General features: G+C 44.3%; 1 protein-coding gene across 2 annotated transcripts in view; it reads left to right on the top strand.

Moving 5' to 3' along the window:
* The first annotated feature begins 1,108 nt into the window (after positions 1-1,108).
* The window catches only part of LOC126267332 (facilitated trehalose transporter Tret1-like), a 116,417-nt gene continuing 100,914 nt past the window's right edge, over positions 1,109-16,611 (top strand). Inside the window, exons 1-2 of one of the 2 annotated variants that reach the window (XM_049972436.1) lie at positions 1,109-1,404; positions 9,285-9,420. The gene's annotated coding sequence lies outside the window, so the exon portion shown is untranslated. The remainder of the gene's footprint in view (positions 1,405-9,284; positions 9,421-16,611) is intronic. The other variant, XM_049972437.1, reaches the window with a different exon arrangement.

Below are 16,611 nucleotides of genomic sequence, written 5' to 3'. Positions count from 1 at the left end.
AGGCAACCCTACGTTTCCAGAATTTGTAGACTTAGAGAAAGCTTTTGACAATGTTGACTGGAATACTCTCTTTCAGATTCTGAAGGTGGCAGGGGTAAAATACAGGGAACGAAAGGCTATTTACAATTTGGACAGAAACCAAATGGCAGTTGCAAGACTTGAGGGGCATGAAAGGGAAGCAGTGGTTGGGAAGGGAGTGAGACAGGGTGGTAGCCTCTCCCCGATGTTATTCAGTCTGTATATTGAGCAAGCAGTGAAGGAAACCAAAGAAAAATTCGGAGTAGGTATTAAAATCCATGGAGAAGAAATAAAATCTTTGAGGTTCGCCGATGACGTTGTAATTCTGTCAGAGACACCAATGGACTTGGAATAGCAGTTGAACGGAATGGATAGCGTCTTGAAAGGAGGGTATAAGATGAACATCAACAAAGTCAAAACAAGGATAATGGAATGTAGTCGAATTAAGTCGGGTGATGCTGCCGGAATTGGATAAGGAAATGAGACACTTAAAGTAGTAAAGGAGTTTTGCTATTTGGGGAGCAAAATAACTGATGATGGTCGAAATAGAGAGGATATAAAATGTAGACTGGCAATGGCAAGGAAAGCGTTTCTGAAGAAGAGAAATTTGTTAACATCGGGCATAGATTTAAGTGTCAGGAAGTCATTTCTGAAAGTATTTGTATGGAGTGCTGCCATGTATGGAAGTGAAACATGGACGATAAATAGTTTGGAAAGGAAGAGAATAGAAGCTTTAGAAATGTGGTGCTACAGAAGAATGCTGAAGATTAGAAGGGCAGATCACGTAACTAATGAGGAGGTATTGAATAGGATTGGGGAGAGGAGGCGTTTGTGGCACAACTTGACTAGAAGATGGGATCGGTTGGTAGGACATGTTCTGAGGCATCAAGGGATCACCAATTTAGTATTGGAGGGTAGCGTTGAGGGTAAAAGTCGTAGAGGGAGACCAAGAGATGAATACTGGGAGATGAAGAAGCTTGCACAAGATAGAGTAGGATAGAGAGCTGCATCAAACCAGTCTCAGGACTGAAGCCCACAACAACGACATAGGAGAACACAGTATATTTAAAGGCACGTCCCGTGCCGTCGCAAAGCGAGCCTGCAGTGCTGAGTGCGTCACTGGAGCAGCGGGTGAAGGCAGCGGTGACGGTGGAGGGGCAAGCCCCGGCCCGTTGGCTGGGTCTGGGGCTCGCCGGCGCGGTCATCCAGTCTGCCGCAGACGCCCTCCCACCGCGGACCACATAGGGGACTCTGCTGCTGCTGTTGCTGCTGCTACCACCTCACAGCCCACACGGATGCTCGGCCGACGATTCGCCGGCTCCGCCAACTGCAGCCTTTCCGCACTGGCTAACCGTACATCACCGCACCGTCAGACACCGCAATAAGGTAAGCGCAGCCGATTGCGTTCTGAACACAGCTAGTGGCTCAGCGAGGCTGATCACCGACTTAACACGTTTTTTTTTTGCGTACATAAATAATCTGACTGATAGGATGAGCAGCAATATGCCACCGTTCCTGATGACGCTGTAGTATCCGGGACAGTATCTTCGTTGAGTATCTGTACGAGGATAGAGAATGACTTGCAGAGATTTTCTCTGTGGCATAATGAATGGCAGCTTGCTATAGATGCAGAAGAAAATGTACGTTAGCGCACAATGTGGGAGAAACAATCCAGTAATGCAAGCGTAAGTTTCCGCGGTTATTGTCACACTCAATAAAATTTTTCTGGGTATTTGATCGCATTGTCAATGAGTGAAATTCTCCGACGTTTTGGCCACTGTTGCAAACGGCCATTCTCAGGTGTTTCTTGCTAAATACTGGATGCTAAAAATTTTGGTTCTTGTATACTGACGGAAGAGGCTGTTATCGAATTCTGATTGTATATTGAGGAAGAGGAGCAGGAGTACTTGAGTCCGCTATTGGTATGTTTTCTTATTATTTCAAACAAACAATAAAGAACGTCTAGCAACCCTCCTCTCATCCTCAGTACCCTATCAGAATTCAACCTCTTCCGCCAGCATATAAGAAAAAATTGTTCAAATGTGTGTGAAATCTTATGGGACGTAACTGCTAAGGTCATCAGTCCCTAAGCTTACACACTTCTTAACCTAAGTTATCCTAAGGACAAACACACACATCCACGCCCGAGGGAGGACTCGAACCTCCGCCGGGATCAGCCGCACAGTCTATGACTGCAGCGCCTTGGACCGCTCGGCTGATCCCGCGCGGCAACATATAAGAACTAAAATTTTTCTCAGTCACCAGATAGCATTACACCCTGAGGAAGGTCACTTGCAACAGTGGCCGAAACGTAAGAGGATTTTACTCATTGACATTGCGGCACATACCCAGAAGACTGAGCGAGGTGGCGCAGTGGTTAGCGCACTGGACTCGCATTCGGGAGGACGACGGTTCAATTCCGCGTCCGGCTATCCTGATTTAGGTTTTCCGTGATTTCCCTGAATCGCTCCAGGCAAATGCCGGGATGGTTCCTTCGAAAGGGCACGGCCGACTTCCTTCCCCATCTTTCGCTAATGCGATGAGACCGATGATCTAACTGTTTGGTTTCTTCCCCTAAGCAACCCAAGCCCCCACAAGAATATTATTGAATCCTGTAATGTTGGAATGCGGTAGTAGTGGTGAGTTTCTAGACACAGTCAAGTCGATTAAATATCAAGGTGTAACGTTGATAAAAGATTTGAAGTGGAAAAGCACGTAAGGGCGGTAGTAGGAAAGGCGGGTCGTCGACTTCGGAGTATTCGGAGACTTTTATAAAAGTATAGTTAATGTATAAAGGAGAACGCGTATACAACACTAGTGCGATCCGATCTTGAGTATCTCGAGTGTTCGGGATCCCAATCAGATCGCTTTAAAGGAAGACTTCGAAGCAATTTAGTGGCGCGCTGCTGCATTTGTAACCGGCAACTTCGATCAGCACGCTAGCGTTACGGAGACGCTTCGTGAAAAATGGGAATCCATGGAGAGAACACGATGTTGTTTTCACGAAACACTATAGAGGAAATTTAGAGAACCGGCATTTGCGGCTTACTGCACAACGATTCCACAACCGCCGACACGTATTTCGCTTAAGGGCCGTGAAGATAAGAAAAATTAGTGTTCTCACAGAAGAACGTCAACACTCTCTCGCTCCGTTTGCGATTGGAACAAGAAAGGAAATGACTAGTAGTGACATAATGTACCTTCCACCATGCACCATACGGTGGTCTGCGGAGTATGTAAGCTCTTGTAGATGTTTTGCCCATCCTAAATTATACTGTCTTTGGAAGACAGATGAGTATGTAGGCAAAGTGATAGCCTTGCGAAATACTGGTTTCCGTGACCTTCTTCCTACTTGTTATGAAGTGTTCCGTGTGTGTCTACTGTACGGTTAACAGTTAGTACTGCTGCTGCTGCTGGTTAAGGGCATGAAGAAAGTAAATATCTATCATCAGATTGTTATTCACCCTCCAGGATGGAATCAGTATACCCCATGCGTTTGCATCTAATGTACGAGTACATCCTATGCAGACACGGATACTAAATGTTTGCGCAGCCTGTAGCTGAGGCGGGAGGTGTGAACCAGTGTGGCACCGATTTAATGGAATGTGGAAAACCGCCTGAAAATGACATCTAGACTGGCCAACATGTAGATCCCCTATGTTAATCCACAGGGCGGTTCGAGCCAGGTCCGGCGCGCCTCCCGAATCCCGGAAATGTCAAGTTAATGCGCGCGGCTATTCGGCTGATCGATAACATTTAAGTGATGTTTTTGTGTTGTAAATGGTTGGGGGAATGCTAGAAAGTTTTGTTAAGGTTACATGGGGCTCCCGAAATCAACGTCCACATAAAAAAATGGGTCGCTAGTGACAATTTAATTTGAAGTTCCACTGCGAGAGAGCGCAGAGAGGGTTGAGGATTAAACTGAATCATTGGCGATCAGGAAGGTACAGTCGTATGAATTATGCCTGAGTTGAAAATAATAACGAAGTCCAAATTGACCTATCATGACGACGAAACTTTCGCTGAATAAAACCTAGCCACACAGAAGTGGTTCCACTTAATCTTTTTAGGGATAGGCATTTCAGCCACTGCCTCACATACATATTTTAATGAAATTTGTTGTGAATAATCCACCTACTTCAAATTTCAAGTAATATATCTCAGATGTTCTTGGCGTGACTGATTAAAGACGTGTATCCAAGTGTTCAGATGAGTTATTTCTGTTGCATGCTAATACTTCGACGACCGACCAGTTTCCTTCTCCAGGTGCTTGGAGTTGCTCTTTTGTGTAGTCTCGATATAGAACAAACAACTCGACTGGAATTACGGAGCATATCTTTAAAAATAGTATCTATAATTACAAGCTTACACAAAAAACGATCTTAGTCTGACATGTTTTTGTATACTATATCTTCACAAACAAGTTTCTCGCGATGGAACTGTTTTTCAGGTTGTCAGCAAATTCTGTAGTACTACAGACATCCCTTAATCGCAGCAAGGGACTAAAGTAAAAATACTGTAGAACATAGTCTACGGATAGCGTCATGTTACTTCGTAAATAACTCTAAATTCTAAACTAAAACTAAAACTGTCCCACAGGAAAACATGAAATTTCTCTGTGCTACGCAATCGAGATTTTATTTTTTATGTTGTGCTGCCATGGTTAACATTTTCGCAGGACAGTGCAACATTTCGCTGCTGTAATAGAGTAAGCGATTATTTTAATGCACTGAATTAATAATAGTAATGATAACAATAGTAAAAGTGAAACAATTGAAAACTCTGATCTTGTTAGTTAAAGCGCCAGACATTTCACTAGCAATGAGTGTAGCTACGGCCAGAAACCAATGCGGTATTCAAGACATTTTCTGGTCGATGACAGCTTTATTCGGCTTTGATTTACTCAACACATATGCGCCTCTGTAGCGAAGTCCGCTAACGATCGACTTTCGGGTGGTGCTCGACTCGGAAATCCGCCGGTTGTAATCCTAGTGCTGCATGAAATTTTCACTGCTACTATTTGGCCGGTAAGGTGAGGTGATGGTATAACGTGCCTATCACCAGTCCATGCGCCAGTGTCGCGTATTAAATTCCAAAACTTCCGGAGTGTCTCATGAAGTAAGGGGATGTGGCCTTGCCGATGGTGATCGTTCGTCTGATGGGGATTTTATGAGCTCGGCGAACCCCTTGGTAGTAGGGAGAAGAGTGCGCTCTCTCTCATCTTCATCATCATATCGTCAAACATCCATTACACTCACCTCCGCTCCACAAATACAAGTACTACACAGCTTTCAGATATCCTTAAGGAAAGGACCCATGTGCATGGAGGAAGAATACTCTTTCCTCCGGTGGCTGAAGTTACCCTATGGGGAGTCCCAGGCAACAATGACATACGATATTTACAGTTTTTAGTCACCATATAATGTAAACGATGGACACCGTGAAACCTCCCCTTAGAAAAATTTATCAATTACTGTGCTGGTAAACCCCTTACGTTTTTTGATTTTCAAACAGCTGAGCAGAACTGAACGTACTCAGACGTTTCTCTCTTTGCTTATTCTGATCAACACTCAACTGATACACAATATTTTTAGCGCAACGCAATCCGACTTTCAATAATCCCTACAAAAGAATGGTCCTGACTAACAATAACCGTTACCTTTCATGAATCACTTACCTCACAAAAATCTTCGTTACTCGAACTAGTGCAATACAGTGAGCGCCACTACTGCCAGCTAAATAAAAGATTCTAACTACTGAAGGCACTAACTACTGATAGGCATACTTAGCAAATGAAAGATTTTGACAGAGAATAAACAATGTATTTAGGCCTACCTTAATAGTGTTCAAAAGTCATAATATAAAAATCAGTACATGACATCCAGTCTTACAAATTTACTCCTTCTGATGGACACACGTCCAGATCATCCGCTCTCAAAACTCCGCCATCTCTCTTCCCACATCCACCACTGCTGGCGGCTCACCTCCAACTGCGCAGCGCTACGCGCTGTTCACATCCAACTGCCCAACACTACAATAGCAAATATTCCAGCAATGCCAGCCAGCCACAGACTGCACACAGCACAGTCATTGATTTTCATACGCAGCGCTACGTGGCGTTACCAACATAAAAACCTAAACAACCTACTTACAACCGTCCGGGTCTGCCAAGTGTTGTTGGCAAGTGGGATGCACTTAGCCCTTGTGAGGCCAATTGGGGAGCTACTTGATTGAGAAGTAGCGACACCGGTCGCGAAAACTGATAACGGCTGACCGCAGGCCGCTCAGTATCCCCATCCGGTGACGCCTCAGTTCTGAGGATGACACGGCGGCCGGTCGGTACCGTTGGGCGTTCCAGGCCTGTTCGGACGGTGTTTGTTTGTATAACATAATCGAATAAATTGAGGGCTACTTTTGCTAAAGCATTTTTCGCCGTTGTATACACTAATCTAAAGTTTATCAACATACACTCACACAATAGTGAAATGTGTAAAATAGCTTGTACATTGAGCTATCCCACATCTGTGAAACATAACTGAACAACTAGTAAGGCTTTAGAGGTGTGCTGGGTGCGTTCTGGCGCAATTTTTCTGTGACTGCCAAAGGTAGTGTACTTTTACTTTACTAAAACCAGAAATATTACGACAAACGCAGAAATCAGACCATGTTGTTTCCCCGCGAGTTGCACAAAATGCCTTAGCACCGAACACAGTCGGTAACTTCTGCAGACAATGCTAAGGTGACGCGTATAACTTTTTAATAACCTATTCAGTTGCTCGCAGGTATCTAAGCTTTGCTATAAACCACGCAGTAATTTCTGCCTTAGACGCCACAGTAGAACGAATCAGTAGCGTTTTCTGGAAAATGTCAAGATTTTAAAATGCCATCGTACGCGTGTGACGGAAATGGAGTTCAGCAGTTTGCGCTAATGGCGGAACAAACTCATGGGAAACTTTTTGTCTCGCGGGAGAAAAAATGCTGGTGTAACTGCGGAAGGAAGTCGTGTTTCATATAAAGGCTGCCACTTTTAAGCCATGGAAAACCCAACTGACTGAGCGCCGTCTATACATCCAGACCAAGCTTTCATGGTTTGCTTGAAAGTCTTAAGATGAATTTTGCGATTGTTTCGTTGGAACGCTGCAACCAATTCTCTTCCAATGTTGTTCATTCGGAGCTTCTACATTTTGTTTAGTACTCTTGTCTACTGAAGTGCACTCACGGTGTCGGCGGTTCTTGCTTTGCGTGCTGATGTCTGCAGTTCATTGACGTTAATAGCAGCCAGCCGGAGATAGTATACGGTAGCCAGTGACAATGATTTCTTTCCGCAGCAGTTACTATTTGATTACATTTGTTTTCGATTTGGTGAGTGCCAGCTTAACTTCCAGTGAACTGGTTATTGTGGATTTTAAGGTTGGTTACTCATTTCCGTGTTTCTTTGGTGACTGAAAAAGCTAGATGTGTAGATAGAGTGACCTGTAGTGTAGCCCGAGCCCAGGGGTAGGTTGGAATCTGGTAATGTGTTTCTGTCCTGATGAGGCTAACGAAAGTCAACACGAAAATACAATTGCCATAGTCGATAAATGTGTAGTGTAGCTTGAGACATACGACGGACGTTCAATACGAATGAAAGACTAATTTTTTCTCAGGCAATTTCGGTTGAAAAAATGCAGAATTTGTTGAAGGACATGGCGGAAATTCCCGCTTCAGCCTCTATACTTTCATAGAGTTCCGATAGGTGTCTACGCTGTACGTAGCTTTCAAAATGGCGTCTGTAACGGAGATGCTTTTCAAGCAGAGAACTGTCACTGAGTTTCAGTTGGTGGAACACCAGCGCATTGCAGATATTCATAAGCCCTTGCAGAGTTTCTACGGAGACCTGGTAGTGAACAAAAGCACGGTGAGTCGGGCGAGGCGTCGGTCATCATCGCAACAAGGTCGCTCAAGCCTATCCCATCTCCCGCGTCCCGGCCGGCCTCCAGGAAACTGAAGAAACGACTTCAGCGTCTTCGTTGCCACAAAAACGCAAACGAAATTCTCCTTCTACATGATAACGCAAGGCCTCACACAAATCTGTGTATGCGAGAGGAGTTCACAAAACTTCACTGGGTTGTCCTTCAACCACCCTACAGCCCGGATCTCGCATCTCCCGACTTCCATCTGTTTGGCACAACGAAGGATGCACTCTGCAGGAAGCAGTACGTGGATGATGGGGAGTTCATCAGTACAGCAATACGTAAGTTCCGACGTCGGCTAGTGGTATGGTACCTTGCAGGCATACAGGCCCTGCCAGTAAGCTGGCGTAAGACCGTCGTGTTGAACCGCGATTATGTTGACAAAAAGGGTTTTGTAGCCAAAAGAGTGGGAAATAATTTGCTGTGTTGAAATCCTGAATAAATCCAACCTGCTTTCAGAAAGGAAATGTGCTGCATTACTTATTGAACGTTCCTCAGCCGCCAGGTTAGCCGAGAGCTATAACGCGCTGCTTCCTGGACTCGGGTAGGCGCGCCGGACCCGGATCGATCCGCCCGGCGGCTTAGCGCCGGAGTCCGGTGTGCCGACCAGCCTGGATGTGGTTTTTAGGCGGTTTTCCACATCCCACTAGGTGAATACCGGGCTGGTCCCCACGTCCCGCCTCAGTTACACGGCCCGCAGACACCTGAACACATTCGCACTATTCCATGGATTACACTGGACACACAGTTGGGGTACACTAATTCCATCCCAGGAGGTACGGAGTGGCGGCAGGAAGGGCATCCAACCATCCCTTAAATTAACCTTGCCAAATCCGATTAACCATGCCGACCCTGCGTCATTACGGCAAAAAGGCACAAGTAAAAGAAAGAAAGACTTATTGAACGCTCCTCATACATTCGTCATTGCAAATAACTTAATTCTCTGTCTTATTTCCGATTTTTACGAAATCTTCGAGATTTGCTTAAATTCTTAATCTATCAGAACAAAATACCTGCTAACATTATTTACCAACCATAAGAAATTATGAACGATTATTGTGACTGGCTGTCGACAACAGACTCACTATTCTTCGTATTCAGTTCCCATCGTTTATTATGCAAGTTATTACCAACATCAGCAACACAACAAACAGCCATGGTCACCGATGGTGTTCTTTTAACCAAATTTGTGCCACATCAGGACACGAACCTGTATTTCCCTCTTACCACGAGCAGTTGGCTTAACCACGATGCCATCTGAACACGCCTGACTCAGACTTTCATTGTCATTAGTGTTTCTGCCTATGATTTCAGAACACTACTACCAGCGCTTTCCTCGCGAGGTATGTGGGAACAGCGCTACTGGGGGAACAGAATCGATAGAAGACATTGCGTTACCCTGCCACAAGGGACATACACTGTTGGCCATTAAAACTGCTGCACCAGGAAGGTAAGAAAAATCACGAAATTTTACTTATTGTGCGTATACAGTATATGTAGGAAGAATGCGTTATTAAACTTGTAGGCGATGTGAGTGCACGGAGCGAAATTTAGGATACCGAGCTGTCACATCTGGCGGCAACAATGACTTTAATCCGTGTGGGGCATCGACTCGAACTTTTCTTCCATAACACATACGGGTACGTCATTCCATACTGCTTCAACTCTGGGGTACAGCTTATCAATCGAAGTGATGTCGGGCAGCCTCTAGACAGCACATTGCCATGTGTTTTCAATAAGTAAGAAATCTCGAGAACTTACTGGCCGGATCAACAGTGACAGTGTATCGAGGTAAGATAGTGTAGGCAACAAGCGGCCTTTCGTTTTCTTGTTGGAGAATGTCACAAAGACATCGAATATGTCTATAAAGTGATTTCTCAAACATATGAACCAAGCGTTAATTACTGTTCTTAGGTGTAAATCTCTATATGGCAACATTCCGACTAACTGACTCACTCACTGACACATCGCCCTGTCCGAATTATTAAGAACAGAAACTTGAAAAGGATGTTGATCTTATACTGTAGGCGTTGTTTAAGAAGGTTACTTTTTTTTGTCTTTCACTGATAAAGGGGTAAAATAGGGGATGAAAGATTTTTTGAAGATATGTTGATGTTAAGACAATTTTGAAGCTAGACCTACGAAAATTGATATTTGGCTTCTCGGTCAGAAATAAAGAATGCGTGTTTCAGTATGTTTGGAAACTTAACGTCTAAGAGGGTAATATAGTGGGTGGAAACTTTTTTCTGAAAATAAATAATTATTAAAGAACAACTAAAATATTTTTAAAGCTATATTTCTCGTCTGGAAATTAAAAAAAAAAAAAAAAAAACGCGTGTTCAGTGTTTGGAAATCCAACCCCTAAGGGGAAGGAATGAGAGATGAAATGTATTTTCGAAAATATTTCTTTGTGAAAGTATTTTTAAAGATGAATCTATAAAAATTTGAATTTGGCTTCTCGATTAGAAATAAAAAAATATGTGTCACACTGTTTTTGTAAATTCAGTCCTTATGGCAGTGAGACAGGGAATGAAAACTTTTATGGAAATATTTCATGATGCAAGAATTTTTGAAGCTAAATGTATGAAAATTTGTATTTGGCTACTCTCGTGAAAATAAAGAACGCACACATTTTACTGTTTTGGAAATTCAACCGCTAAGACCCTTAAAGAGGGGATGAAATGTTTTATGAAAATGTTTCATTTTGAGAGCAGTTTTTAAAATTAAATCTTTGAAAATTGGTATCTGGCTTATCGGTTGGAAATTAAAAAATACGGCTTTCAGTGTCTTTGAAATTTAACCCCCTAAGAGAGTGTAAGATGGGATGAAAAGCTTTTGAAATCATTCAAAGCTAAATCTAGGAAAATTTGTATTTCGCATCTCTGATAGAAGCAAAAAAAAAAAACCTTTGGATGAAAATTTATAAGAAAATAATTAGTTCTATTAAAAACATTTTAAAGCTAAATCCATCCAATTTCATTTCTGGGTTAGACATAAGAAATATGTATTAGAGGATGAAAGTTTCTGTAGAAAATCATCACAAGAATGCAAAAGGTATTTTTAACGAAAACCTTGGACTCCAGGTAATAGAATCGGTTTTTGGTAAGAAGTACATTCGAAGAAGACCATGCCTTAGGAGCATTAATAAAGGTGAAAAGTTTAGAGGATATTGCGGTCGGTCAACAATATTAAAAAAGCTATTTGACAGTCACCCTGACAAATTGATTTTGTTAGAACTACATAGAAAAGGAAACGACTCATTAATACTTCTACATTTATTTTTCAGTAGACCTAATACATGTCTATAAAAATATTTTTGATGATATTACTATGCAAATGCGTGCGAAGCAGCGGGCAATAAGCTGGTATTACATAAACGTCAGAAAGGTTATAAGGAAACATTAGTGTTGTCTCTAGTGTCGACTGAAATCATGCAGGAAAACATTATAAATGCGTACCATCGGAGACTGAAGCGTAGGGTAGCTAAGACTGGTACTAATACACAGCTACACCACTACACGTAATCAGGAGTATTGATGAGAATATGACTTAACAGCGCCGGCCTAGTGGCCGAGAGGTTCTAGGCGCTTCATTCTGGAACCGCGCGACCGCCACGGTCGCAGGTTCGAATCCTGCCTCGGGCATGGATGTGTGTGATGTCCTTAGGTTAGTTAGGCTTAAGTAGTTCTATGTTCTAGGGTACTGATGACCTGAGCTGTTAAGTCCCACAGTGCTCAGAGCCATTTTGACTTAACAGCTCGATTTTATTCGAAAATGGTCAGCTATTAGATTCTTCCCGTGTAATACTTTGCTGCGTCAGTGAGTAGCAGGCTGTGTGATGCTTCTGTGTCTTACTCAGTCGTTAATTTCGTTCCTTCTGCTCTTCAAGGAAAAAACATGTTAAGCGAAGAGAATCTCTCCTCTCCACGCATGTTGAGAAATGTTATTGAGTAATCATAATATTCAGAAACAAGTTTCATTTTCTCCTACTCTATTACAGCAATACGCGGAAGTACACTGAAGAGTGTAAACGGTTTGCTGTTTGCAGTCATCTCTGACGTGTCTGCTTACTTGTGCTACAATCGAAAAATCTGGTTTCCTAGTGGACGGCACATTGATTTTTGAAGCAATTACCGAACAGGGACTAAGAAACTAAACCTGTATTAAGAAAGAGCAGTGCTTAGATTTCTGTCTGGCTACTCTGATTTTGCTGTCCAATTGAGCTCTCCCTCCTTCCCTCCCTCCCTCCCTCTTCTCTCTCCCGCCCCCTCTCTTCTCTCTGTCTCTGTCTCCCCCTCACCCTGCTTTTGCTCTAGATGGCGTTGACTACGAATTGTTAATCCCCCACATTACTCTTTTCTAGCAGCTACTTTGACGCGTGATACTGTCATAAGACACTAGCGCCTGCACACACAATGATGAAGTAACGTCACGTGTTCCTACTTCTCTGCGTAATGGCTCAGAAAAAAGTTCCACCAACGACACAACTTGGCAGAGGTGATAGGTCAGGCAGAGCAGCAGACGCGAGACAGAAATTACTGTCATGTAACAGCTAAGATCCGGGATTAATTTCCAGCTCGCCTATCCTAATGTTCATTTCGCGATGATATTATCGTGATCTGTAGTCCAAAGACTGGTTTGATGCAGCTCTGCCCACTTAGTGTACCGTGTACAAACATCTTCATCCCCTAATAACTACAGCAACTCATCTTGCCTATTCTGTTCATCTCTTGTTCTCCCTCTACAATTTTTATTCTCCTCCCCCTCCCGCCCCGCCCCCCTACATACACACACTCCCTCCCCCCCTCGCCCCCCAGTACCATGCCGATAATTCTTTGACGCCTCAGAATGTGTCTTAGTTAATCGATTACTTCTTTTAATCTCTTCTCTCCAGTTTGATTCAATATCTCCTGGTTAGTTACTAGTCCACCCATCTAATCTTCAGCATTCTTCTCTAGCACCACATCTCAAAAGCTTCTATTCTTATTGTCTGTACTGCTTATCGTCCACGTGCCATTTTCGTACGAGCCTACGATTCAGACAAACAACTTCAGAAACGACTTTCTAACACTTAAATTTATTTTTGGAGTTAACAGATCCATTTTTCTCAGACATGCTTTCCTTGCTATAACCAGTCTGCATTTTATATCCTCTCTGCTGCGGCCGTTATCAGTTATTGTGCTACTCAAATAGCAAAACTCATTGAGTACATTTAGTGTAGCGTTTCCTAATCTTATTCCCTCGGCATCGCCTGTTTCAATTCGACTTCATTCCATTACCCTTGCTTCACTTCCGTTGATGTCAATCTTATAATGTCTTTTCAAGATTTAAATCAATTTCGTTCAGCTGCACTCCGAAGTCCTTTTCTGTCTCCGAGAGAATTACAATTCCATCGCAAACCTCAAAGTCATTCTTTCTTCTCCCTGAACTTTAACTACTTCTCCGAAGTTTTCCTTGGTTTCCTTTACTGCCTGCTCTGTTTACAAATCGAATAACATGGGGGGTAGGCTACAACCTTGTCTCATTCCCTTCACAACTACTGCTTTCTTTTCCACGTCCTTCGACTTCTATAACTGCAATCTGTATAGAGCCTTTCGCTTCCTTCATTTTATCCCCACTATCTTCAAAATTTCAAAGAGTTTTTCCAGTCAAAATGGTCAAAACTTTCTTTAAGTCTGCAGATGATGTAAACGTTGGTTTATATTTCTTTAATCTATCTTCTAAGACAAAAAAATGCAATGAGCGTGTGGCATTGTTGGCCGGGAGGCCTCATCCGGGGAAGTTCGGCCGTCGAGTGCGAGTCTTATTTCCGTCGACCCCACAGGCGACTTGCGTGCTGGTGATGAAGATGAAATGATGATGAGGACATCACAACACCCAGTTCATGAGCGGAGAAAAATCTCCAACCCGACCAGGAATCGAACCCGGGTCCGCTCCATGGGGGCAAGCAAGTAAACATGCAGGTAAGCAGGTGGAGTCCTTTAAGTCGTAGGGTCAGTATTGTGCCCCGTGTTCCTAAATTTCTCGGGAACCAAAACTGATATTCGCCGAGATTCGACTTCTACCAATTTTTTCCATTCTTTAATAAATAATTCGTGTCAGTATTTTAAAAGTATGGCATACTAAACTGTGGTACCGGATGTATCCACACCTGTCAACACCTGCTTTTTTCGGAATTGTAATTATTAGATTCTTCTTGGAGTCTGAAGGTATTTCACCGGTCGCTTATATCCCGCACAACAGGAGCAATAATTTAGTTATGGCTTGCTCTCCCAAGGGTCTCAATGATATGAGAGAATGTTGTCTACTACAGGCGCCTTGCATCGACTTGGATCTTTCAGTGGTCTGTTAAATTCTTCTTCACGATATCTGAGAGTTATTACAGGTAGACTGATATTAAGATTTCTAACTGTAATTTATTTCAAAAAGATTATGTATGCATTGTCTTCCACCACAAGTTTGTATGTCGCGTTTAACAACATTGCTAGATAAGGAGTGTCATTATGAATTCTTTTCATGGACGGGTGTAAAACTGAAATGTATGCCACCTCTTTGTAGTAGGACATGTTTGAGTAAAACGAATATAATTTTTGTGCTTACAAGAAAGTGGACGACGTTAATCATGATTTCCTTCACATGTGGTGCAATAGTTTGTAATCTACGTACATTAGTGAACTATTACATTACGTATATGAAGATGGTACCTGTTCTTTCGAACATGTCCGAAAGAACAGATACCATCGGTGACCATACAGCTTGTTAGTGAACTTATAATGAAATGAATACCCCTAGATGCATACAGGCGTTGATATAAGACAACGGGGACAGCTGACTACGTGTGCCCCGACCGGGGCTCGATCCTGGGATCTCCTGCTTAAATTATTGTTTCCCGTTACTAGGCTACTCGTTTCATGTGGAATAATCTTTCTAGAAGAACTACAACGGAAACGGAGAATACCACCGCCATATCCACTGTCGTCGACGACCAACGTTAATGGCCTCTGGCTGCGCAGCTCACAAGGAATGCTGGGTTGTCAACCCGCCTGGAAATGCATAGACAACAACTACGTTACGTTGCTCCACCTTGAAAACGTCGCAGACCGGCTCTCGCGAATCTGCCTCACATTTTAAAAACGAGTACACTTTAAAAATAAGGTCTCTTGCCTGTTTGTAAAACACTCTGCGCCTTATAGGTGTGTCTGCCTAGGACACTCAAATGTGACGGAAGTTTACACATTGCGGAACGTGGAAACAGTATGAGTGCTACAGCTGCCTGTGCTGTACTTCGTCGGCCCAGAAGTCGTAAACGCTGTCGCAGAATGTAAGCCTCTCCCAACATCGTTATACACTCCTGGAAATGGAAAAAAGAACACATTGACACCGGTGTGTCAGACCCACCATACTTGCTCCGGACACTGCGAGAGGGCTGTACAAGCAATGATCACACGCACGGCACAGCGGACACACCAGGAACCGCGGTGTTGGCCGTCGAATGGCGCTAGCTGCGCAGCATTTGTGCACCGCCGCCGTCAGTGTCAGCCAGTTTGCCGTGGCATACGGAGCTCCATCGCAGTCTTTAACACTGGTAGCATGCCGCAACAGCGTGGACGTGAACCGTATGTGCAGTTGACGGACTTAGAGCGAGGGCGTATAGTGGGCATGCGGGAGGCCGGGTGGACGTCCGCCGAATTGCTCAACACGTGGGGCGTGAGGTCTCCACAGTACATCGATGTTGTCGCCAGTGGTCGGCGGAAGGTGCACGTGTCCGTCGACCTGGGACCGGACTGCAACGACGCACGGATGCACGCCAAGACCGTAGGATCCTACGCAGTGCCGTAGGGGACCGCACCGGCACTTCCCAGCAAATTAGGGACAATGTTGCCCCTGGGGTATCGGCGAGGACCATTCGCAACCGTCTCCATGAAGCTGGGCTACGGTCCCGCACACCGTTAGGCCGTCTTCTGCTCACGCCCCAACATCGTGCAGCCCGCCTCCAGTGGTGTCGCGACAGGCGTGAATGGAGGGACGAATGGAGATGTGTCGTCTTCAGCGATGAGAGTCGCTTCTGCCTTGGTGCCAATGATGGTCGTATGCGTGTTTGGCGGGGTGCAGGTGAGCGCCACAATCAGGACTGCATACGACCGAGGCACACAGGGCCAACACCCGGCATCATGGTGTGGAGAGCGATCTCCTACACTGGCCGTACACCTCTGGTGATCGTCGAGGGGACACTGAATATTGCACGGTACATCCAAACCGTCATCGAACCCATCGTTCTACCATTCCTAGACCAGCAAGGGAACTTGCTGTTCCAACAGGACAATGCACGTCCGCATGTATCCCGTGCCACCCAACGTGCTCTAGAAGGTGTAAGTCAACTACCCTGGCCAGCAAGATCTCCGGATCTGTCCCCCATTGAGCATGTTTGGGACTGGATGAAGCGTTGTCTCATGCCGTCTGCACGTCCAGCACGAACGCTGGTCCAACTGAGGTGCCAGGTGGAAATGGCATGGCAAGCCGTTCCACAGGACTACATCCAGCATCTCTACGATCGTCTCCATGGGAGAATAGCAGCCTGCATTGCTGCGAAAGGTGGATATACACTGTACTAGTGCCGACATTGTGCATGCTCTGTTGCCTG

Source organism: Schistocerca gregaria, chromosome 4, assembly GCF_023897955.1.
Source record: "Schistocerca gregaria isolate iqSchGreg1 chromosome 4, iqSchGreg1.2, whole genome shotgun sequence".
Lineage (NCBI taxonomy): Eukaryota > Metazoa > Arthropoda > Insecta > Orthoptera > Acrididae > Schistocerca > Schistocerca gregaria.
Note: the sequence above shows the minus strand (reverse complement) of the source record. Positions and strands in the feature narration are given on the sequence as shown.